This window comes from Felis catus, chromosome F2 (assembly GCF_018350175.1).
Source record: "Felis catus isolate Fca126 chromosome F2, F.catus_Fca126_mat1.0, whole genome shotgun sequence".
NCBI classification, from domain to species: domain Eukaryota; kingdom Metazoa; phylum Chordata; class Mammalia; order Carnivora; family Felidae; genus Felis; species Felis catus.
In genome coordinates this window covers 70,119,076-70,142,653 of record NC_058385.1, presented here as the reverse complement: position 1 = coordinate 70,142,653, position 23,578 = coordinate 70,119,076, and the positions used below count along the sequence as shown (strand labels likewise).

Sequence of the window (23,578 nt, the reverse complement as noted above, 5' to 3'; positions counted from 1 at the left end):
AAATCCCTCCCCCCTCCCAGCTGAAGCAACCATTCCAAACATCTTACTCTTGAGGATAAACGGGGAAGGGAGGACATATGCAGGATCATTATTATAAACGCCACTTTGAAGGTAAATACTTCTAACTTGAACCAAAAAAAGCTGACTACGTGAGCCTCTGAAAGAGTGTGCTTCCGGGGCACCTGGGTGGCTCAGTCGATTGAGCCTCTGACTCCGGCTCAGGTCATGATCTCCTTGTTCATGGGCTCGAGCCCCCCCACCCCCACCCCGCGCATTGGACTCTGTGCTGACAGCCCAGAACCTGGACCCTGCATTGGATTCTGTGTCTCCTTCTGTCTCTGCTCCTCCCCTGCTCACGCTCTGTCTCTCTCTGTTTCCCAAAAAATAAAATAAAACATTGGAAGGAAGGAAGAGAGAGAGAGAGAGAGAGAGAGAGAGAGAGAAGTGAGCTTCCTTCTCCTGGTCTGCATGCCACAGACTCCACGCGCTCTCTCCAAAACCACCTCCTTCGAGCAGCGGAGGGGTCTCACGTCCAGATCCAGTCATGTCACTCTTTGGCCCTGAATTCTTCCTTTGCTCTAGATGGCGAATCTCCAGAAGCTGGCCTCTCTTCTCTGGGGTTCCTTTACCAGGTGCCCCCCTGCAGTTCACCCAGGCACACAGCTCCTCCTGTGGTCCCCCACTCTGAGCCGGCTCCCAGCCATCTGACCAGGTGCCACTTCATCTGCCCACCACGTCCTGCCATCCCGTCTGCCCAGCAAGCCTGACAGTTCCACATCTGTGGGAATGTTTCCTCATTTGCCCGGATGCACTCAGGCCCTCTACTAATCACTACATTTGTATGCATTCTGCTTCTGGTTCCCCCGTGAGACTGGTCGTTCCGTCTCTGTGTCTCCAGGTCCTAAAAAAACAACAGCCAATACAATAACAATTCCACCAACCAAGACTCACTGAGTTCCTAGAAGGGGTTAGACAGTATTCTAAGCACTTTATATGCATTATTTCATTTAATCCTTCCAACAACCCTAGGAAAGTAGGTGCTACTGCAATTCTCACGTTACAGATAGAACAACTGTACTCCAGAGGGGTCAAACAGCTTAACCGATGTCACACAACGAATTGTTGCTAGAGCCAGGATTCACATCCAAGAAGTCTGTCAAGACCGGATAGGCCTGCCACATATGGTTGTGCAGGTTGTACACGGCACAACTCTGAAGCCCACTGTTCTTGTTAACAGTCTAGCTCGGCACTGTCCGGCAAAAATATAACGACAGACACGTAAATGATTAAAAATTTTCTAGCAGCCACATTAAAAATAGTAAGAGGAGCACCTGGGTGGCTCAGTCAGTTGAGTCAGGTGACTCTTGATCTCAGCTCGGGTCATGATCTCAGAGTCATAGTTCAGGCCCGTGTTGAGCTCCACACTGGGCATGAAGCCTACTTTAAAAAAATAGTAATGGGGCGCCTGGGTGGCTCAGTCGGTTAAGAGTCCGACTTGGGCTCAGGTCAGGATCTCGTGGTTCGTGAGTTCCAGCCCCACGTCCAGCTCTGTGCCTACAGCTCAGAGTCTAGAGCCTGCTTCCGATTCTGTGTGTGTGTGTGTGTGTGTGTGTGTGTGTGTGTCTCTCTCTGTCCCTTCCCTGCTCATGCCCGGTCTCAAAAATAAACATTAAAAAAATTAAAAATAATAATAATAAAAATAAATTAATTTTCATAATGTGTTTTATTTAAATTAATATATCTAATTCTTATCATTTCAACATGTCATCAATATGAATAACCACTGAAGGTACTTTATATTCTCTTTTTTGTTCTGAGACTTAGGCATCAAGTGGACATTTTATACTTAATGGCACATTTCAATCCGGACTGGTTCCACGTGTCAAGCGCTCAGCAGCCCCACACTGGCGGCCACACTGGAGAGCACAGGCCCAGCTACAGCCTAAACAAACCCAACCCCTCTGCGCCTCCACGTCCCCCGGTGAAAGGTCAGTACAGCCTTTCATCTCTGTCTCCTTCCGTCAGCAGATACAGGACAACCACCTTGGACGGTAAGAGCTAACGTCTGCAAAGACCCTTTTGGCTTGTACCTGACGATGCTTCTTGTAGTTCTTTAAAAGTGCCCCCCGTTGAAAGCTTTAGAAACTGAGGGTCAGAGGGGTCATCGGCTCAGGCCAGGGGCACACAGCCTCCTGCCTCCAAATCCGGGTCACCTGTCTTCATTTACTACCTGCTAAATGCTTCACCCAGGCCGAGCCAGCAAATGGGTGCTTCTATGCCTAGAAGGAAATACTACATGTCCCCTGGGGGTCACAGGCAAGTCACTGATTTTTTTGCATCAACTTTTAAAGAGATCCAGTCATCCAGCCCTCTCTGCTTCCTGGGCAAAGGAACATCTGGAAGTTTAAACCACTCAACAGCTGGGAGATATCCTTAAAAGGCATAATTGATTACTCCCACAAGGAAAACCACACTGTCAATTTGGGAGGGGGAGGGGCACAACTTGGAAGCTCTCCGTTCTTGCCTGGGAGGGAGGGAGGGAGGGAGGGAGGGTGTGTGCCCTGAGCTCCCTGACCCACTGGAACAAATGGAAGGAGCCTGCCGCTAATCCACTCTCACTGATTACGTCCCAGCCACACAGAGGTAGCCTTTGTCCAGCATGAGTCAGGTCTGCAGGAGGGGTCGGTGACTGGATAGAAGTTGTCTTTATCCTCTACACTCGGATTCATCCCCAAACAGGCTGAACTGGGAGCACAGAGCAAAATCCAAAGGAGCAACCACACCACTAAAAAAGGCAAAGAATTCTAAACCCCACATGCTCGGCCCTACCCTCAGAACCATATTCCATCCACTGACAGTCCAGAAGGACGAAAGAATGTGCAGGATCCTTGGAGCTGCCAGACGGGACAGGCGATCTGTGGTATACGGACAAAGGGACATTAGTGTTCCACTCGCAAGCCCCACCAGTTCAGCTTGGGGGGAGGGGGCTTCCCCTAGACTGCTCTGTGCTCCTGGAGGGTGGCTGCCGGTGGGGGCCACTAATAGGCTTCTCAAGTGCCCCCAAGTTCTTCCACCTCGCAAATCTCGACCAACTACCCGGAGCCCCTGAGGTGGAGATAACCTCCAGGCAGGAAAGCGTAACAGTTAAGACGCAAAGATCCTAAAATCAGGCTGCCTGGCTGGCTTCAAATCTTAGCTCAGTCCCTACCAATTACCTTGCTGTTACCTTGAAAAGTCACTTACCTCTCTGCCTCAGTTTCCCTGTCGCTAAAACAGGGAAATTCATACTGATCACACAGACTGTAGTAAGGGGTAAACTATAGATTAAATACAAAGGCAGAGCGCTCAGAATGGAGGCTCGCATACAGTCGGAGCTATTTACATGTGCACTAACATCAGTCCAAAAGGAGGGAAGCAATTAATGTTATTTTTGCAGAGACAGGGGTTAAGCATGGATCCCAAGACTCCAAAACTAGGAATTTAAAAAAAGAAGCAACACTTATAAATGGGCTTTTCATAATGAGAAGCGTTAATAAACACCTTTGTTCATCCAACACTTGCTTACGGACCACCTATTGTGCCCGACACCCTGTACTGGTGTATTTGGGGCTCACAGGCTGGCTGGATAATTATCAGCACGTATATACTTATTAAATGTTTATTTTGAGAGAGAAAGAGAGAGAGAGAGAGAGAGAGGGAGGGAGAATGTAAGCTAGGAGGGGCAGAGAGAGAGGAAGAGAAAGAATCTCAAGCAGGCTCCATGCTGTCGGCGCAGAGCCCTCGGTGGGGCTCGAACCCACAAACCGTGAGATCATGACCTGAGCCGAAATCAAGAGCGGGATGCCCAACCGACTGAGCCACCTGGGTGCAACAATAATAACCAGCGCTTACTGAGCACCTACTTCATGCTGGCTCTGGGGGAAGCTCTGAAAGCACAAAGTCTCTCATTCAGTCCTCATAACACAGTCTCTAGTAGGCGCTATCTACTTTCTAAATTCACAGATGAGGAAACAGGCTCAAGAGAGTAACCCTCCCCAGGAGACGGGAGACTTCTGAAGTCAGAGGCAGGACCAAAACCTACAATGTATGAACTGGAGGCCCTCACTCTTACTCATCAAGCTGTGTAATGCTTTTCCCTGCTCCTCAAGCGTGTGAACAATTATCTATGGCTTTCCGTGGTCTCTGCCATCAAGTAACAGAACTATTTAAAATGCCAGGCAGAGGCCCTAGTAGTAAAAAGCCCAGGCTCTGGGCCTGACACAATAAACGAATGAATAAATCTTGCTGAAGAACCGGGTCCTTCTCCTGGAAGAGTGATCTGCCTGCTCTCCTCCCATAATTTGGGCCCGAAGGCTGGAATGTGAAGCGAGGAGTAGCACAGGAATTACATGGCTATTTATTCTTCAGGGAGGCATCCAGGCTGGGGTGGGGCCTCTCAGGAGCCCATTCTATTAGGCTCCAATCAGTTTATCTGGTTCTGAAAGGCTTATCCTGGCTGGGAGTCTGGAAGCCGTGGGCAATCATAAACACACACACACACACACACATACCCCACCGCAGGAGGGGCCCTGCATTCCTACATTCCATGCAGAAAGGCACTGGGAAATCTGGACAGGAAGAGGGGAAATCCCACTTGGGCAGGTCAAGATCATCTGGCAGAGCACAGTGGTCCAGCAGGACTGTGAACCTGCCTGGGATCCTGAGCCCACCATAAAGGAGAAGTAACCATGAGTTTAATCGTGAGTTAATCATACACTATCTCATTTCAACCTCAAAAGCATCTGGGCTTTTGCCCTCAGTTCACAGCTAAGGAAACTGAGACAGGGAAAAGTTAAGGTCATTGCACAATGAACTAAGTAACAGAATGAGGCAAAAGCAGGAGGGAAACTGTGGCCATCTGCTTCCAGCAACCGAGCTCTTAAGCACCACCCAAGAACCTTTCCTTTTAGCTTACCAATGAAGGTGAACTACTTGGCCAAAGAAATCCCTTCCAGTTTTGAGAGGCTATGATTCTGAGACAATCCGAAAGCGGCACTGGGTCCTAACACCCTAGACGCACACTCGGGCGCGCGTGACGAGGCATACGAGACCGCTGCCAGCAGCACTGTTTGTGTGGGGGAAACGACAAAACAACAAAACAAAACAAACTCATGTGCCCCCAGAGAACAAATAAAGAAACAGTGGTCTGTTCATATCATGGAAGAGATGACTACCACAACAGCGTGCATCAACGCGGCCCTACCACGGTGGTGTTCAGTGGCAAACTGAGCTAGGCACGGCATGCAATTTCTGTAAAGCCCAGAAGGAAGGAAAGAACACAGTACAGTATTGAGGCATGCATGAGTTCATGCATGTAGTGAAAATAATTTTAAGCAAAGGTGTAATAAGCCCCCAAATCCAGGATGATGGTTCCCTCCAGCAGAAGCACTGAAGGCCAGGCGCAGGGGAGACTCGAAAGAAGATGCACTTGCCCTCAGTTCACAGTGATCATTGGCCACATTCCACTTCCTGAGCAAGCTGGAGGGGTCACAGGCGTCCGCGTACCATCGTGCCTTCCGACTGGCCTACCGATGCCATCCGCTTCTTTTGTGGACATCAATAGAGTATAATAGACTCACTGTTGAAGCCCCATGAAATTTGCTCTCCAGTTCTGTCACCACAAATGTTTGCCAACAAAAGCATTTGCTAGTCATTTATTCTGGCAACAGTAACAACTCCTGGACAGGCCTTTGATAGGTCAGAACGTCCGGTGTGGGCGCGCCGTGACCCCTGCTATGCCGTTGACTGCCCCATCAGCGAGTACCTTCCCTCACCCAATCTTTACCAGGTACCAGGGCGCTGGGCGCTGGGCACTGGCTCACTCACTGGGACCCCACACAGAAAACACCCTCCACCCCCACTAACTGGGGGATTCCAGACAGGTGCAGAGATGGCCCATCAAACACCCTGAAACTCTTTTCTTGGGAACAGTGGGCAAGTGGGTATGTATCAGGTACGGAGGCCTTATCAGCAAGAGGGTTTCCTCTCAACTCCCAGGTCCACTCTCCACCAGGAAAACTGGCAATCCAGGACAACAGACAGTCCAAAACTCATTTCCTGTCTGCAGGGCTCACAGTCCTGCTGTCTGTTCCCCACTCCTGTTTACATCGGGTTTAAGGAGCCAGAGGTGAGGTATGGGGCAGGCCTGATTCACTTCCTCCCCGCCTGCCCCTCCACCTGCCCCCTCAAGATGTGCCTGCTGGACGGGCAGGTCCCCAACCACCTCTGAGAGAAACTGAGTTCCCAGAGCCTCAGATGTGGTGCCTGGAAGGGAAGAGGCACGCCCTAAATCTGTTCATCTGAACTCAGTTTCCTCCTGTGTCACTTTTTACAGAGGAAGAAACTCAGCACAGAGACGTGAGGGTCACGCAGCTATGTCGCGGCAGAGTCTGGGGAGACAGAGGCAGACACGAGGCCAGGGACATGAAAGAAGGGCCCACCAGACGCTGTCACTTACTTTCGCCCACGCTAGGTGCATGGAGGCACTGACAGGTGTGACCCGGAGGGCAGATGGAGGCCGCACCCCTGGTTTCTTGTTCAGAAATCAGAGGGAGAGAGCGAGGAAGGACAAGGCTGAGCTGGACACCTGAGTGTTTCCTCTCTGCTGAGCTTCGTCAAAGTGCCCATCACGCCCTCTCCCCCACCAAGTCCTATTTATAATTAGAACAGGTTTATGACACAGAAGAAGCAATTCCTGTAAGTCCTTAACCCGCAATTCACATCACCTAGGCCACTTCCACTCGTCCGTCTTCTCTCACGATCTCCATCCAGAGATTGCCTCACTTAGAACCAGAGACCTGGGGTCCTGATATCTAAACGATGCAGCCGAAGTCACAACTGTCCTGCCCTTTCGGAAAGTGCAGAAGAGGGGGATGGGAATAAAGAGAAACTTCATCTAAGCAAGAGGATTCAGGTTTCGATTTCCTGGGTGTCTGAGTTCATGGGCCAGTCTCTGCACTCTGACCCGGGTTCCAATCTATCTTTGAAGAGCTGTATGAACTTGGGCGAGTCAGCCAGGTCCTCTGAGCCTCAGTTTGTCCCATCTGGAAAATGGAGCTGACAGTGGTCCCTATCGCATAAGGAAGCACTGAGCCGCACAGGGCTGATGTAGGCCAAGTGCCTGCAACTGCATCCCTCACACAGAGGGCTCAGCTACTGTCAGTGACACACTACTATTACCACTACAGACCCTCGCCATCACCCAGAAGGACGATTAGCGTTCCCATTCTGAGATCAGCCCTGTGAAGGCTAACCCATCTCTACCTACTCTGCTCCACCCCACCAACCCTGTCCATTACCCCTCTCACCTTAACCTAGCAGCCTTTCCAAACCAACCACCCGATCCCCAGAGACCCATCGAGTCACCTGTTCCCCGAAGCCTTGCCTTGTGGTCAGCTGCCTGGCTCCCCGGGCTCCAGCACCATCCAGTCCACATCCGAGAACCTCCAACTCACTCTGGTGCTGTCGGCACGTACAAAATCCCATGTACGTATCCCTGCACCGGACTCGGTGGGGAGGGTCTCAGAGGGATCCCCCAGCTCTTCTCACCCGCAGCGAGACAGTGGCAAGTGCCTGCACGTGAGACACGCACTGAACGCCGGGTGGTTGCATTTTGCTGCTCAAGTGCAATCTTCACGTGTACTAAGTTCATATTTATCATTTACATGAAATGACGCGGGGAAAGTTCTTAACACTGATGCAACAGTCGGGGCTTGGTATCTACGCTATAGGATTTTCATACAGCAATTCGTAATACTAAGTTCCATGATGCTGCATCAGAACGACATTAATGCTACATTATCACGGCAGCGCTTCTGCTCTCGCTCTGTCTCTCTCAGAGGCAGGGGCTAGACCTTCCATGCTGTAAACTCCATAGTTCCCCTAGGTTACTCCCCAGGGCCTCCGTGTGCAGGTCCGGGCCCACAGAAAGCTCCTGCGGCTGCCCACCACGTCCTTGTTGAGATTCTCCTGCGCGGTGCTCACAAAGATGAGATGGGAAACGCTGTCCCAAACGGGAGGAGGCTTTTCTCCCCATGGTAGCTGGTTGGTTGGTTTCTTGAACAACTTTGCTACGACAGCTCACCGTAAATGAAGAGAAATCTGAAAATCACGTGTGTTCCCCTGGCAGAAATCAGCCATCGCTAACCAACCGGGAGGGCAAAAGCCGGTGAGCTGCCTGGAAACCATCCTCGTCACTGCTAGGTAACAGCCCACCGACACCGCGTGTTCCGATCCAGCGGGAGGCAAAAGGACTGGCTTCCTCAGGGAAAAAAAAAAAAAAAAAGAAAAAGCCAACATGTGTTGAGGGGGCAGAGAGGGAACAGGGACAGGAAAGGAGCAGTCTAGAATAGAAGAAGCAATTACCTTTCCAGGCACACGCAGCCCATCACAAAAGTATGCAAGGGTCTGAAGAAGCATTTCAGAATAACACGGGCAAACTGCTCTACAGGGAAAAGCGTTAACACCTTATCTTCAGGGAGGTGCTCGCCCCCGGTGCAGCATTAAGGATTTAAGCGGGGAGAACCCCCGTGGCATGCCAGGCCCCGGCCAGGCTCCGGGGGCACAGAAAAGCATGTCCTGTCTGCTCCTGCAATGACAGAGCCACAGCAATGGATGCAAACTGCTGGCTCAGGGGCCACATCTGCCCCCACGTGTGTGTTTATTTTGGAGACAGAAAGGACTTCTGCCTGGAGAGCAGAGTTGGAAGGGATCCAGGTGGGACTGAAGAGGTAGCCGGCGGCCTTCCAAATAAGCTGGGGCACTTGGACTTTATCCCACAGTGATAGGGAGCTATGGAAGGTTTTGAACAGAGGCAGGGATGAGATGAGAGTGCCATTTCAGAGAGATCGGTCCACATGTGGTGTCCTGGGTGAGGAGTCTCCAAAGAACACTCTCGCTAATATAGCTGAGAGTGCCCTCTTGTCGGATTGGCTTTTCCCATTTCTTTCAAAAGGTAAGAGAAAAAAACAAAAGGTCCTCTGTGTGGAAAGTCCCCTGTTATTTATGGGAGAGCAGCTGGAGCAGACAGAGGCCCTTTCCCGCATTCATACTGACAGGGTTTATTCCATAGCCCCACTTAAGTAATGATTCATCCAACCGGGGCTGGACGCAGCCTTGGGATCACTTCAGCCAATCTTCCCACTTAGAGACAAAGAGAGCTCCTAGCCTGGTGGTGCATTGCTTCTTATAAAACAGATTCGTGCATCTGGTCCATAAGAAAAATCCAGGCAAAGGCAAAGGCCAGACTGTCCCGGCCAGGTCTGTCCTCAGAGGACACGGCCAGTAGGGACCTGGGGCCCCACCTGCAGGCTGTCTCCCCTGCCCCTTTACAGAGGCGCCTTCCCCCCCGTGGGAGCACCTGGGGGGAGGAGCGTGGAGACCCCCTGGCCGGAGCCTCCTGGGTCCTCCCCGCACCAAAGGCACTATCCCTTCCCTATCATCTCTCTGGACATTCCATACGTGCTTTCTCAATCAGAAAGGCATTCCCTGCATAGTTAGTCGTTAAAAAGGAAAAGCAAAGGGTTTTTAAACAAGCAAGAGGTGACCAAGGAGAGGGGAGATCACTGTTTCAGTCACTGTTGCACACGGACATGGTTTTGGAAGACGCCGTTCAGACGGTACGATAAGGTTTTCCCATTTTATACCTGGAGGTGTCCCAACACTCTTGACCCTGGTTATGCAATATTCTCGCCTTGGGTCCCCCCGTTAAGACCAGACATCATCGACATCACGGCTCCAGAACTGCCTCCTGGGAACCCCCACCTCCCACAGCCTGCCCTCCTGCCCTCCTTCTGGCCAGAGCGAACTTTGCGGAGGGCAGACTAGATCCTGAAACTCAAAGACTGGAAAGTCTTTAATGCCTCCCCAGTTTTAGTCCGAGTACCTGCTGCGTCACAGGCCTGCAGTGAGCAGGGACTGAGCAGCCCAGCGAATGCGAGCCGTGGAGCTGGGCAAGAACCCAGCCCTCACCCACCCCAAACTCCAGGCTGAGCGCTGTCCACCCTGTGGACACCTTGGGCCCAGGGCACAGCACGGTTTCTCCAGTCAGAGGCAGCTGGTCGATATGGGGCTTGAACGATACTGAAGGTTAGGAATCACTGGATTCTTCCAGAAGATTGGCATCTGCAGATTCATTCCTAACAGCCACGTCTCATTCAGAGAAGCAGCCAGCTGGGAAAATGGAACGGGTTTCAGTCCCTTTCCCCACTACCCCTCCTAACTAACTCCTATTTGTGCTTTATGACTCAGCTTAGGGGTCACCTCCTCCAGGAAGCATTTTGCCTGTCTATAATCTTCTTTTAAAAAGCATTCAAAGTCAAGTTAAAGTACCTTTGACCCTCAGGGCCAGCCCATCCCCTCTCTCCTCCCAAGATGACAACAACAGTGAGTTCAATCTAAATCTTGCCGGCCCATTTTTCAGACACTCACATCCATCTCTAAGTATCCTCAAGTAACAGACAGCATGAGCTGTGAATTCCCAGCCCGGCAGGGCAGCGAGGCTGTGCCCATTTCTGACTTGACTTCATACTGTCAACCGTCTCTCAGGGCGACCTCACGTGCTCGCGAGCAGAATCGGGGGACCCTGTGCCACACCGCCTCGCCAAGACTTGAGTCAGACTTCCTATTCCGGGCGCATTTTAAACCATGAAAAATGTGGCCCCTCGAAACAGCTCAAACACCTTCCAGCTGGAGGATGAACACTGAAACAGCGGCACATCCGTGGACAGACCGCTCCCAGGCCGTCTAAACCCACGAGCCACTGGTTCCTGCAGCAACTCGGCCGAGCCTCCCATGCCTCAGACTACGAGAGAAGAACCAGACTCGGAGGGCAACACACTGTCTGATTCCGTTTATGCGAAAAGGGCCAAAGTGTCAGGTCAGAGAGGGAAGTATCCGTTGTCAGCGGCTGGGGGCGGGGGAGCAAACTGAAAGGGGCCGGAGGGGAGTCTGGGGACCATGGAAATGGTCCGCTCCTCGACAGTGATGATTAAGCGACGGTGTTACCCAGCTGTGTGCGTGTTTACGAAAACGCCTCGTGCTGTGCCCCAAAGCAGAGGACATCTGCCGGACAGATACCAGACCTCAACCAGCTCGATCCCGCCTTGGCCAGTGAGATTCAGACTCTTTCCACGTGCCCTGCTGACTTTGCTTTCTTCTTTTGAGAAGCACCGCTTCCTGTCTTTTTCCTACTTTGCTATGAGGTCGGTTGGCTTTCTGTTGCTGACTTTGGGGAACCCTTTATCCTCATTATTATAGCTTTTTGTGCTTAGATGTGCTTTCTCCTTCAATATCTGGTCACAGGTATCAATCTTTCCCTTTCCGTGTGTGCTTTCCTCCTTCTCTGGTGATCTCCCAGCCAGCTCTCTGTGTCTCACTGCAATGCAGGATTTCAACACTGACCCTTTCATCCCACATAAACTATCTTCTCGCATCATTCTATTCATATTCTCTCACATTCCTTATAATAACGGGGTTTTTTATGGATGCGTTATGCATCCCCCATTACACAGTAGGCTCCCTGAGAACAGGTACCATATCTGTTGATCACTACTGAATGCCCAAAGCCTAGAACAATGCTCAGCACCCAATGGGCATTCCACAAATAGTGGCTGAATAAATAAAAGTAAAGAAAAAAAACTAATGCAAGTGTATGTGCTGCATACAAACATGTGGGCATGTAACACACACGATACATGAATATTAATGACATTCCAAGGCATCATTGACATCAACAAACATCACACCTCTCGCCAGGAAGCAGCAACTTGGCTTCAGGGCCAATCTCATGAGCGGCAACAGTTACCTAACATTTTCAAAATATTGAGACGCTATGATGTATAAGCCTAAGACTGAGGATTTACAAAAAAAAAAAAAAAAAAAGATTTAACTGAAGAATAGAAACCTTGATACTATACATAAAAAGTCCATTATGGAGCTGAACCTCCAAATAAGAAGAATGATTATTTGAGCGATGAAACAGCCACTGAGCAGAAATGTAATCTGTGCAATAAAAATAACACAGACAGGGCATACAACGCAGTCAGGAATGCTTATTACCTGATGACAACCGGGACAAGTCGGGACGCAAACACGTACACCAGAAAGACAGCAGCAGCAATAAAGGCAAAACACTGACTGTATTTCACTCAAGAAATTATGTTTAACTTTTCTCGACCTTTTCCCAAGGTTTCCCGGGATAAGCTCCCATCTCTTTCCCATAAGGAAAGCTGCATTTCCCGTCACAGTTCTGTCTGCCAAGGAACTGGAATCCTCCACTCAGGGACCTCCTTCCTGAAACCCACCCCTCCATGTGCACTCGTCGTCTCTCTCTCTCTCTCTGTAAGTGTAAAATTTGGAAAAGTACTCCTTGGTTATAATCCTCGGAAAGCGCCCAGAGTTTGCAGGACCCACTTAAACCCACTTCTGCCTGGTCATTGAGGCTCTGGAGAGCCCCTCACCCGGCTGCCTCTTAGCAATCTGCCTCTCTCTCCCGCCCTGGGAGCTTCTTCAAGTCAGAGCTGGGTTCTCATTCACTGCAGCATCCCTGTGCCCGCACTCGCTCACTCGCTCGCTCACTCACTCGTTTCCCTGCGTGACTACCGCATCCCAGGCACTGTTCTAGAACCGCCCTATCCGACAGAAACAGAACGTGAGTCGCCTGCCCTTTCGCATTTCTACCAGCCACATTTTTAAGAAGTTAAAAGAAACGGGTGAAATTGATCTTAATAATGTACTTAAGCCAATATATCCAAAGTATCATTTCAATATACGATCAACATTAAAGAATTCATTAATGGGATATTTTACGGTCTTGATACGAAGTCTTTGAAAGTTTACACGTACATAACATCTCCATTCAGACCAGTTTCTTTCAAGTGCTCAGTGGCCACGTAAGGCTGGTGGCTACCCCATGGGACAGATGGTGCAGTTTCAGATGCTTGGGACTCAGCAGCGACCAGTGCAGAAGCCCGTTACTTGTAAAGCCGTGTCCACCGCTACCTGCCTGGACCAAGCGCCTGAGATACCTGCGTGTTCACCCCTGGAGCCCTGGCTTCTGGCTCTGATTTCGGCCCTTCTGTGCACCGCAGCCAGACCAACCGCTCCAAAAGCTAAGTCACGTCCAATCCGTTTGCATCTAAAACCCTTCAATGGCCCATTTTACCAAGGCAAGCACAAGGCGACAGATGTTAACCAGACTGGTTGTGGCGCATGTCATGATACACACAAGGCACGGAATGAACAGGATGACACCAGAGCCGAAGGTAATGGGATAGGTCAATTACACCTCAATTAAAAAGGAAAAAAAAAGACCACGCCTTCTGAGAGGCCTGCGGACGGCTCCCCGCCCGGCTCCCCCTGCGGCCTCCGTCCCCCTGGCTCACGCTACTCCAGTTCATTCTTCTTGGTGCTCCTTCATCTCACAGGCTCCCCGATGCCCTCGCCCTCTACGCGGGCTCTCCCCAGGACCCGTAACACCCTCCTCTAGACGAGCCTCCTTCACCTCCTTCAAGGCTGCTCCAGTGTCTGCTTCTTGATGGAGCACGCATGCCCTGACCAGGCAGGTCAACACCGCAGCCCAGCTCAGCCCTCCAGACCCTCACCTGCTCTACTTACTCCCGGGGGACACGTTACCATCCAAGACGCTATTAATGTCCTTATTTATTATGTCTACCGCTTCTTATCTGCCTCTCCTAGCTATAACGCAAGCACCACATGGACAGAAATCCCTTTCTATTGTTCCTTCACACGTCTCCACCATCTGGAACAGTGCATGGCACAGAGCAGGCACACATATTTGCAGGCTACATATCTGCGGAATTAAAGACAATGAATGAAGGCATTGTAAGCCCTCAGTCTTACAGAATTTACAATTTAGTGAGAGAAGACAGATATGCGGTATATCGGGTAATAAGTACTGTCCTAGTTTGTGCGGGCTGAATACTATAGACTGGGCAGTTCAAACGATAGAAATTTCCTTTCTCATAGTTCTGGAAGCCAGATCATGATCCTGGCAAAACTGGCTTCTGGTGAGAGCTCTTTTCCTGGCTTATAAATTCACTTTCTTTCTATGTCCTCACGCAGAGAGAGGAAGAAAGCTGGCTGGGATATCTTCTTACAAAGGTTCTAACCCCATCGTGAGGACCCTGTCCTAAAGTCCTCATCTATCCCTAATTGCCTCTCAAAGGCCCCACCTCCAAATACCATCACGTTGGGGGTTGAGGTTTCAACTCAGGAATTTTGGAAGGACACAAACATTCAGTCCATAACAAGCACCATGGAGGAAAATCTCAGGAGGGGAAATGGGAGAGTATAAATATAGCAACTACCACTTACATAGTAACTACCGCATGCCAGGCCTTGTGCAAAGCACCTTCCGCCTGACAGGACAGTGGGGCCAGGGCCACTTTGCACTGCAGTGGGTGCAATTTTTGCCTCCACTGTCTCCCCGTGTTCCACATCTCCCCCTGGGGACCACCCTGCCCCCACTGTGTGGTCTGGACTAGAAAGGAAGCTATAGGAGGGCCGGGATATTTCTCTCCCGCAGCTGGAACAGAACCGCAGCAACTGCTCAAGAGATGAATGATCGGATCAATCAATCTCGAGCAGAGTAACAAAGTTACCAGGAAAAGGGAGACCTAAAGAATAATAAATAACAACAACTGCTCTTATGTCTTCTTCAAGAGCTTACTTCCTCTGTGCTAAGTGCTCTGCACCATCCCTGGGAGGGAAAACCCATTCTCCCTGCAGAGCAGCAGTGGCAAGTAACCTGCAAAGACAGGCTCACTGGTGCGGGACACCCCCCATCCCTGTCCTTTCTGAGACCTGCTTCTGCAGATTCCCTGATCTCTTCTCTCTTTCTTACTCCTAACAGCCAGCGTTTCTCTCAGATGCTTGCAAAGACCTCTAATGAAGTCACTGCCATCTTATCATCTGTGTAACCAGAATGTTCCCTTTACACATTAAAACGTATTCAGAAACCACTACTCCAAGCAGCCACAGGAAGTAATGAAACCCATTAATTGTAGCAGTAATATTAGCCAACTTTTACTGAAGGTTTACTATGAGCCCAAATATTCTGCTGGATACCTGCTGCCCATCCCCTACCCCTTCCTCCGCACAGCAACCCGTGAAGCTGGTATTTTATCGTCCCAATTTTACAGATGAGGAAACTGAGGCTTACAGAGGTGAAGCAACTTGCCCCAAAGTAACCCTGGTCTGCACAACCCCTTGTATGTCCCCAGATGCCTTCTGCTGCTGCTTGGTTTCCTTCTCTGCCTTCAGTGTCCATTCCCTTGGGGCAAACCCTTCACTTCCCACCATGTGGGGCTGTTTCATAGCTAAGACAGCGACTGCAGACTGGGGGGCTGCTTGTTTCCTTGAAAACAAAGCAGTTCTTTTTTTTTTTTTTTCCTTAAGTTTATTTATTTATTTTGAGAGAGAGAGAGAATGAGAGAATATCAAGCAGGCTCTGCACTGTCAGCCAGGAGCCTGACGTGGGGCTCAAACTCAAGAACTGTGACATCATGACCTGAGCCGAAATCTAGAGATGCTCAACTGACTGAGCCATCCAGGCGCCCCTGAAAACAGAGCAGCTCTTGACAGTCACCCGATTCAACTAAGTACCAGGGCTGTGGCAGCCACCAGACAGGTGAAGAACACCACCGGCCCCACTCTCTCCACCCTCCACTCTCAAGCTGCTTAGGGTCAACAAGGGAAAAAGAGGCAGGTAAACAAGGAATCCTGGGGCTCAGACTACCCACCAGACACCAGCAAAACACCACCCTGTACCTTCACCGTACCCCCACCCCCACCCCCAAAAGAGGAAGAGAAAATAAAGGAAAGGCAATTCAGAATCCTGCCGTTAAAAAATTGGCCGAGACAATTTCGGCCTCGTGAATGGAAGTCCTGCGTTTTGTGACCCATGCTGTGATTGTTTCTACCCACCACAGTCTCTATATGGGGAGGTTCAGGGACTACAAGAGCTACACACGCTCAGGGTAACCGCAGGGACCCTGAATAGTTGCGGGGAGTGTGAGGGAGGGGAAGATGGGATCACTGGCCAGAAGAACCCTATCTCCCATCTGCTGTGGATGTTGATCGTAATTGAACGCTGGTCACAAAGCCAGGCAGGGTGCCTGGATGTGGCATTTTGCAAATGCTCATGGATTCTGCACCATGTCTCAGGCTCCTGCCTGGACCCCAGAGGCTTTGTTCCCCAGACGCTGGGGCCAGAGCCTTCCAGACACTAAAGGCCGTACTGGCTCCTTGGCTGCACTATAAGCAGCCTGCTCCCCCAGAGCAAAAGAGGCAGGCAGCCAGAGGAAGGGGTGTCTTTGGGTAGGATGTTGGGTTTCTATCCTGCCTATGTCCTTCTGCTCCAGGCCAACAAGCATCTTTTGCTTCTTTTTTATTTCACTGCCCCCTAACTTCCGGGAGCTGGCCCTGGGCAGAATCCTGATGGCTCCATTGTGCCCCAGCTGTGTGACCAGAGGAGCTCTTTTCGAACTTCTCTGAGCTGTGGGTTCTTCATCTGCAAAATAACGGCAATAATAACAATAATCCTATTTTATATGATTACTGGGAGATTAAAGGAGATAATATATTTATAGCATTTAGAACTGAGGCTGGCCCACAATAAGAACCCCATCACGGCTAGACATTTTATTATAATTGCCTGGTGAGGTTGTAAGGGGCATAAAATGCAAAGAACATGCTTGACATGATATACAGTTTCCTGTTATTACAGGAACTACTATCATTGTTATTATTACTCCTGCTATTAATTCCTTAGATTACTTGGAAAAACATGAGAGACAGAAGAGGCAGCTATCAGAGGACCATCTGAGCAATATTCTCCAGGAAGGCCCAGAATTTTTGAGGTTTACTAGGCAGGTAGAGTATAGAAGTGCCTGTCAATGGGACTCATCAACGGTCAAAATGACTCCAGATTGTTGCACTGTTCCCACCTTGGAGCAGGGTCCCCCTACAGACACGGGATATATAAACAAGGGAGTCCTGGTCTCTTAAAGAAATCACAAACCAGCATCAGGAGAGAAAGAAAAATAACGAAAACAAGAACAAAAGCAAAAACAAGGAGAGTGATGTGTCTACAGCCACCTATGAAAGGGAATACAAAATAAAAAGCCCAAGTATCCAGGAGAGCATCTGACCTCGAGCAAGCACACTTGGGTACAGCCTTTGGCAAGACCCAGGGCCACCTCGACAAACATACTGGACCAGCAACTATCCAAGGTGCTCGGCTTCCTCAGGAAAGGGATGGCTTGCCGTTGGTCTGACTAAATTCAGGGACACAAACGCAAAGATGAAGTAGGGGACGACTTACTTATCACCCGGGAGACTCTTTAGCTGAGCTGAGAGAGAAATGTCCATCTCAGGCAGTCAGAAGGCCCCAAACCCAGCCGGCCTGCCTGCCAGCCATTCCAGAAAAAACACCCAAAACACAAGGGATTGACTGGATGTGGACAGTGAGAATTCACCCGAGTTTTTGACCAGCGATCAGAGACCAGTGGGAGGGTGGGGGGGGGGGGGTGTCAGATATTTCAGAACTGAGAAAAAGAACTCCCTCTTTCCAACCCCAGAAAAGCTCCAGCCACGGACAGAAAGCACACACCAGACAGCATGGGGGAGAGGGGGAGGGGAGAGGGAGGAAGAGAGAGGAAAATCCGAAAAAAGAGGCTGGTTTCGTCTACTTTTCAAGAGAAGCCTGGTTTATGCAACATTCTGCACTCAAAAGTAAGTAAAGCAACAACAGTAAAAAGCACCCTTAACCAGGCACGACAACAATGCGACCACATACTAAATCCCCTCTAGGAGTTCGGTGGGTACAGCATTACGGTCGGCACCGGGCCCACCCAACCTTCCCATCACCGGACCCACACACAGAACTCCAGGCGGGCTGTCTGCCACCGGCCAAGACCATGAGGCAGTCCTCACCTCTAAGACGCGACTCCCTTCCAACAGCAGAGACCAGGCCACGAGGCTCTGCCCAGCCAGGGATTCTGTTTGTCCGTCTGCTGCTTCCAGGAAGGTTTCTCTCCTAATAAATCTTTCAGGAAGTTCCCACTCAGGGTTCAGAAGATCCATACAACCACCTTCTCCACCGGTTAGGGTTTTAGAAAGATTGGCTGTGACCACAGGACTGTGTCAAGTGAACAAGCCTCAACTTGTCAACGCCAGTATGCAAAATAGGTCTGCAACATCCTATGACTAACAGCAGAGCAGACACAGTCCCCACATCCTCAAGGCTCCCGCCCCCCCAGCACACACACAAACCCACGTTTCTCCAGGGCTTGCTTGCTCCAGCAGCAAAACAGCTCCGGGAGCCAGGACTCAGGGTGGTGGAGTGGGCCTCTGGGGGTTGCCAGTCTCTCTTTGGAAAACCTGAGGCCAGAAAGGAAAACCAAAACTTCACCCTCTTCTCCCTAAAAGCCCTCACAAGAGATTTCCTCTCTTCTCTCATCTTCTAGAAGGGCCAGGGGTCAGGGGCTCCAGCGAACAGAAGAATATTCCACGCTTACAGAGCATCAGGAAAATTCACAGTGTATCCGGGCACCGGACTCTTGCAGCCTCATGGCTGCCCTTCCTGAAAGTCAATACCCACCCCCAACACTGGCGAAAATAAGAGCGCGTGAGTCTGGGGAGGGTAAACACAATTAAACCAACAAGCCATCCGAAAAGAATGACCATGATAAGGCTGTGGGGCCACCCAACAAATCTGTAAATGCGAGGCAAAAGCAGAGAAACTTTCAAAAAGCAGTTTCGAAAATCATCTGGGGGGAGTGGGGGGGGGGGGGAGGATGGTCAAGGATGGAGGGAGCATCATATGGTTCACAGATCTCTCGTTTCTCAAAAGGGGCCTGCAAACCACATCTGCGACCCCAAATCCGTACTGATTGGAGGAGGTCTATTCTTAGGTGTTAGGTAACAATACACCTCCCATCAAGTGCACAAAACCGGAATTCTCTCTATGCATGCCTGGGCCATTTGATGTCTCCCCCTGCACCCACCCCTCCCACCCCCCCACCAACGCCCAAAACTCACCGCCACTCTGAGTCTGGTGATGAGGAAAGTACACGGTTAACAAGCACACACGGGAATCCGAAAGCCCCTTCCCTCCGTCCAACTAACTACTCATTGCGCATCCCAACCCGCCAGGCCAAGGCTTTCGAGTTCCCAGAAACGCAGAGGGCAAAATTCTAACTTACTGGAAGGTGGATCCCGCCGCGTCTCGGCAGGTCGCCGGCGCTGCCAACATCCTCTCGGCGTGGAAATCCGCTCGGGGGGCCCGGGGGGTGCCGGGGCCCGTCCCCGCGCGCGGCCCCTCGCCGCCCGTCCGGGTCTAGGCCGCCCCGAGCCCGCCCGGCCCGCGGGCCCATGTGCTCGGCGGCCGCACGCGCTCTGCCCGCTGGAGCGCGGGGCTGGCGGGCGGCCCGTGACGTCACGGCGGCTCGCGCTCGGGCCGCGGGGGAGGGGGAAGCGCGCGCCGCCCGGCCGGCCGCGTGCGTCCTCGGGCCCCGCGCGCCCCGCGCGCCCCGGCCCCGGCTCCCCGCCGCCCCGCGCGCCCCCACCCCCTGCCCGCCGCCGGGGCAGCGCGCGGGACGCGGAGCCGCGGAGGGCTGAGCGAGGAGGCGGGGCGGGCCGTGGCCGCCGATGGCCCAGATGGCGCTGGGGGGGGGGGGGGGGAAGGGGGGAGGAGGAGGAGGAGGGACGGGAGGGGTGGGGTGGGGAGGTAGGGAGAACCCTTCGCACCGGGCGGGGGTCCCGGCTGCGCTGGCGCGGGGGCCGGAGCGAGCCGGCGCGAACCCCACGGGGATGCTTGCACACGGGAGCGCCGCGATTTCTGCACTCGCGTTCCCAGCCCTGCTCCCTACCCCGGCGTCCTGGGAACTGGGAGTCTTCCCACTCGCCGGATGGGGAAGGCGAGGTCAGTGAATTACAAGATGCTCTGAGATGGGGGGGAAGACCCCTGCCTTAGCTCCATCCCTAGTGATCCGAGCGCCTCCATGGGTACCACCCAGCATCCGAGGGCCTGGTGCGAAGGGCGCACGCACCTTGCCACCTCCTTGGAAGTCTCCGTCTGTCCCCAAGGGCTGAGGTTGGCAAACCCGTGTAGAGGGCCGGTTGTCTGTACCGCTCCCTCCACTATTAAGTAGGACACTCCCCCGGACCCCCGCCTTGAATGCCCAACGGTCCCTCCGAAGGAACTCATAGAGCGCCGGCCTCCTTGCTTTCTCCTCCTAAGCCCTGCACTGCAAAGATGCAAGAGAGGCCTCCGCTCATTTGAGCATTTATTGAGCACTTACGGGGAGCCGGCGCCCTGCGAGGCGATGGGGAGGGTCTGCAGTTGGTCAAAGACCATGGAAAGAGGTCACAGTCCGGTGAAAAGATGGCCACGCAAGTGGATGATTTCAGTATCATGGAAGCGAAGGCTGCCGCTCCCTTCCCCCCCCAATGCCTACACTACACCCCCTACCATTTCAATCCACTCCCCCCCACTTCCGTGTCATATTCAGTTTCTCCTATTCCGATAGCTTCTTCCCGACGTGAATCTTTCTCCTCTCTTGAAAAAGAAAAAAAATATTCAACTGATGCTCGCGTACCGACTGCTACCATATTCGTTTATAATCACGAGACTGTTTTGTGCCTGGCACCTGCGAGCGGCCAGAGGGGTCTCTGGGCTGGGGGAGTCAAACCTCTGCAGCCTTCGGGGGCGGGGGGGCCGCAGGAGCTGGACGAATTTAGCCCTTTGATTGCTTCAACGTTCTCCCAGGAGCCAAGCCTGTCACCGACAAGCCCCGTGTCTGCCTGCTGGATGTCCCCGGGCGACAGGAGGCCCAGCTTCTAATGACAACCTCAACTCCCTTCCCAGGGTTGTGACCCTGGCTACCAGATCCTTCCTGTTAGCTTCCTGCATTCGCCTCCTAGCTGAGAAGACACTCTACCCTAGAACTCTTTCAACCTTGACCTTGACTCGGCCTGCCCTCTCTGGATCCCTAATGCACTAAGCTTAGGTTCACAATTTTCCTTTTTAAAAATTCTTTAAAATTAAAGAAAAAAAATTTTTCAGAAACATACAAAGAGCGTATCTTAATAGCCCTACGTTGCAAAATGAACTATCATTTATCTACATTTTGGTATGTTTGCTCCCAGTTAAAAAAAAATCATTTGTGTTTGCAGAAGTGATACAAAACATGTGCATTGTAAAATAATGCAGGAAAATACAGAAAATAAAAGCTAACCAAAACTTCATCAGCCAGAAATAGCTTTCATGAGTATCAGATAAATCACAGACATCTATCTTTTATCTTTTGTATGGATATATACATATATATGTATATATACATATATGTATATATCCATACATATATATGTATATATCCATACATATATGTATATATCCATACATATATATATATATATATATATATATCTCCATACTCATGTGGATGGACACATGCAGGGTTGACAGATGAATAGATAGATAAAAAATAAATTTATTTTAAGGGCGCCTGGCGGTTCAGTCGGTCGAGCTTCTGACTTCCGCTCAGGTCATGATCTCACAGTTTGTGAGTTCGGGCCGGGGTTGGGCTCTGTGCTGTTAGTTCAGAGCCTGGAGCCTGTTTCCGATTCTGTGTCTCCCTCTCTCTCTGCCCCTCCCCCACTCAGGCTCTATCTCTCTCTGTCTCTCAAAAAAATGAATAAACGTTAAAAAAATTTTTTAATAAAAATAAAAAATTTATTTTAAAATATTAACACCTCAGGGTGCCTAGATGATTCAATCAGTTAAGTGTCAGACTTTTGATCTCAGCTCAGGTCATGATCTCAGGGTTCTTGAGATCTTTGCTGACAGTGCTGAGCCTGCTTCTCTCTCTCTCCCTCCCTCTCTCCCTCTCTCTCTCTCTCTCTCTCTGTCTCTCTCCCCCTCACCCTCTCACAGTTGCACTCCCTCTCTCTCTCTCTCTCAAAATAAATAAATAAACCTAAAAAAATTAAATATCAACACCTTAATGTTGCTGTCTTCAGACAACAACTTTACTTTTTTAATTTTACTTTCTCTTAATGGAAGAAAGGGAAGCTAACGTGAAGTTTAAAAAAGGAATTACTGTTAAATTTTAAGTATTTCTTTACCCCAGGAGAGATGTTGTTTCCTAAATAATTCTACAAAGATTCAGAAAAGGGATGGTGAAGAACAAGAAGAGGGTGAATGATGTTTTACTCACAGGTCTGTCCATTAGGTCCGTACATTTCAGGAAACGCCTTCCCACCACCCCTTACTCGGCCTCCTGTATCTGTTAGCTGTGGAACTCTTTTTGGATTGCCACCGTCCATTCTGTAACTGTGATGCCCGTGGTTGTGCAGTACTGGGTCTATAATTAAATAATTTCATGCTCATGTCTAGTCCTTCTCTTTTCTACGTCCACTTCCTCGTCTGCAGAATCCATCCAGTCATTTATCACACAATTATGGAGCCCCCGGTGTATGCCTTGAACGTTCCAGTCCCCAGGCTTCTGTGGGCAAGAAGACGGAGGCAAGGTCCCTGCTCTCGAAAGTAAAAAGAGGTAGACAAAGAAGTGAAGAAGCAAGATAGTTGCAACGGTGATAAACGCTATCAGGACAGAAAATCTAGGTGAAGGGTAGAGAGTGAGGGGTAGGAGGGGCTCTGGGTCTAGATTCTCATCTGACCAAGAAGAAGCCAACTGCGCAGGCTGGAAAGAGTGTTCCAGGCGGAGGGAACAGTGAGAGCAAAGACCTGGAGCCACATGAAAACAAGATCATCAATCATTTCACAAAGGCTGTCGAGGCAGACAGGCCCACATTTCCCATCGGGTCAGGAATCTCGTGTCTTCGGCCTGCCGTTCTAGCCCCAGGACCCACGCAGTGAATACATGGAGGGCCAATGAGTGAATGAATGAACGGACATCCTGGACCTTGTGGTGGGATGAGAGGGGAAAGGGCCAGGTTCAGCAGAAGCACAGAGGGGGCATCTATTTGGCACAGGTTGAGAAGGCTCCCCAGGGGAAGTGGAGACTGGGCGGAAACTTGGAAAAAAGAGTTTGCCAGTCTGATGCGGAGGAGAATGGGGGGTATTTGAGCAAAGGAATTGGCGCATATACTTGGGAATTTGACAAACTGTAAGTGGTTGGTTATGGCTGGAGTATAAAAACACTACTGGGGAGCGCCTGGGGGGGCTCAGTCAGTTAAGCGGCCAACTTCGGTTCAGGTCATGATCTCACCGTTGGTGGGTTCAAGTCCCGCGTCAGGTTCTGTGCTGACAGCTCAGAGCAAGGAGCCTGCTTCAGATTCTGTGTCTCCCTCTCTCTCTCTGCCACTCCCCTGCTTGCTCTCTCTTTTTCTGTCTCTCAAAAATAAATAAATATTAAAAAAAATAATTCAGGGTGGTGCCTAGGTGGCTCAGTCAGTTAAGCCTCTGACTTCTACACGGGCCATGATTTCGCAATTGGTGAGTTCAAGTCCCACATTGGGCTCTGTGCTGACAGCTCAGAGCCTGGAACCTCCT

The 23,578-nt window shown here is 50.8% G+C and overlaps 1 protein-coding gene across 4 annotated transcripts in view; it reads right to left on the bottom strand.

Annotated features, from left to right (window-relative positions):
• Positions 1–19,504, bottom strand: part of LOC102900020 — a 369,137-nt gene extending 349,633 nt beyond the window's left edge. For 2 of the 4 annotated variants that reach the window (XR_006592291.1, XR_006592290.1), the window contains exon 1: positions 19,266–19,504. The gene's annotated coding sequence lies outside the window, so the exon portion shown is untranslated. Of the gene's footprint in view, positions 1–17,994; positions 18,281–19,265 lie in introns of those variants that run through there. The other 2 variants (XR_006592287.1, XR_006592288.1) reach the window with 2 other exon arrangements.
• Between the last annotated feature and the right edge of the window lie 4,074 nt (positions 19,505–23,578).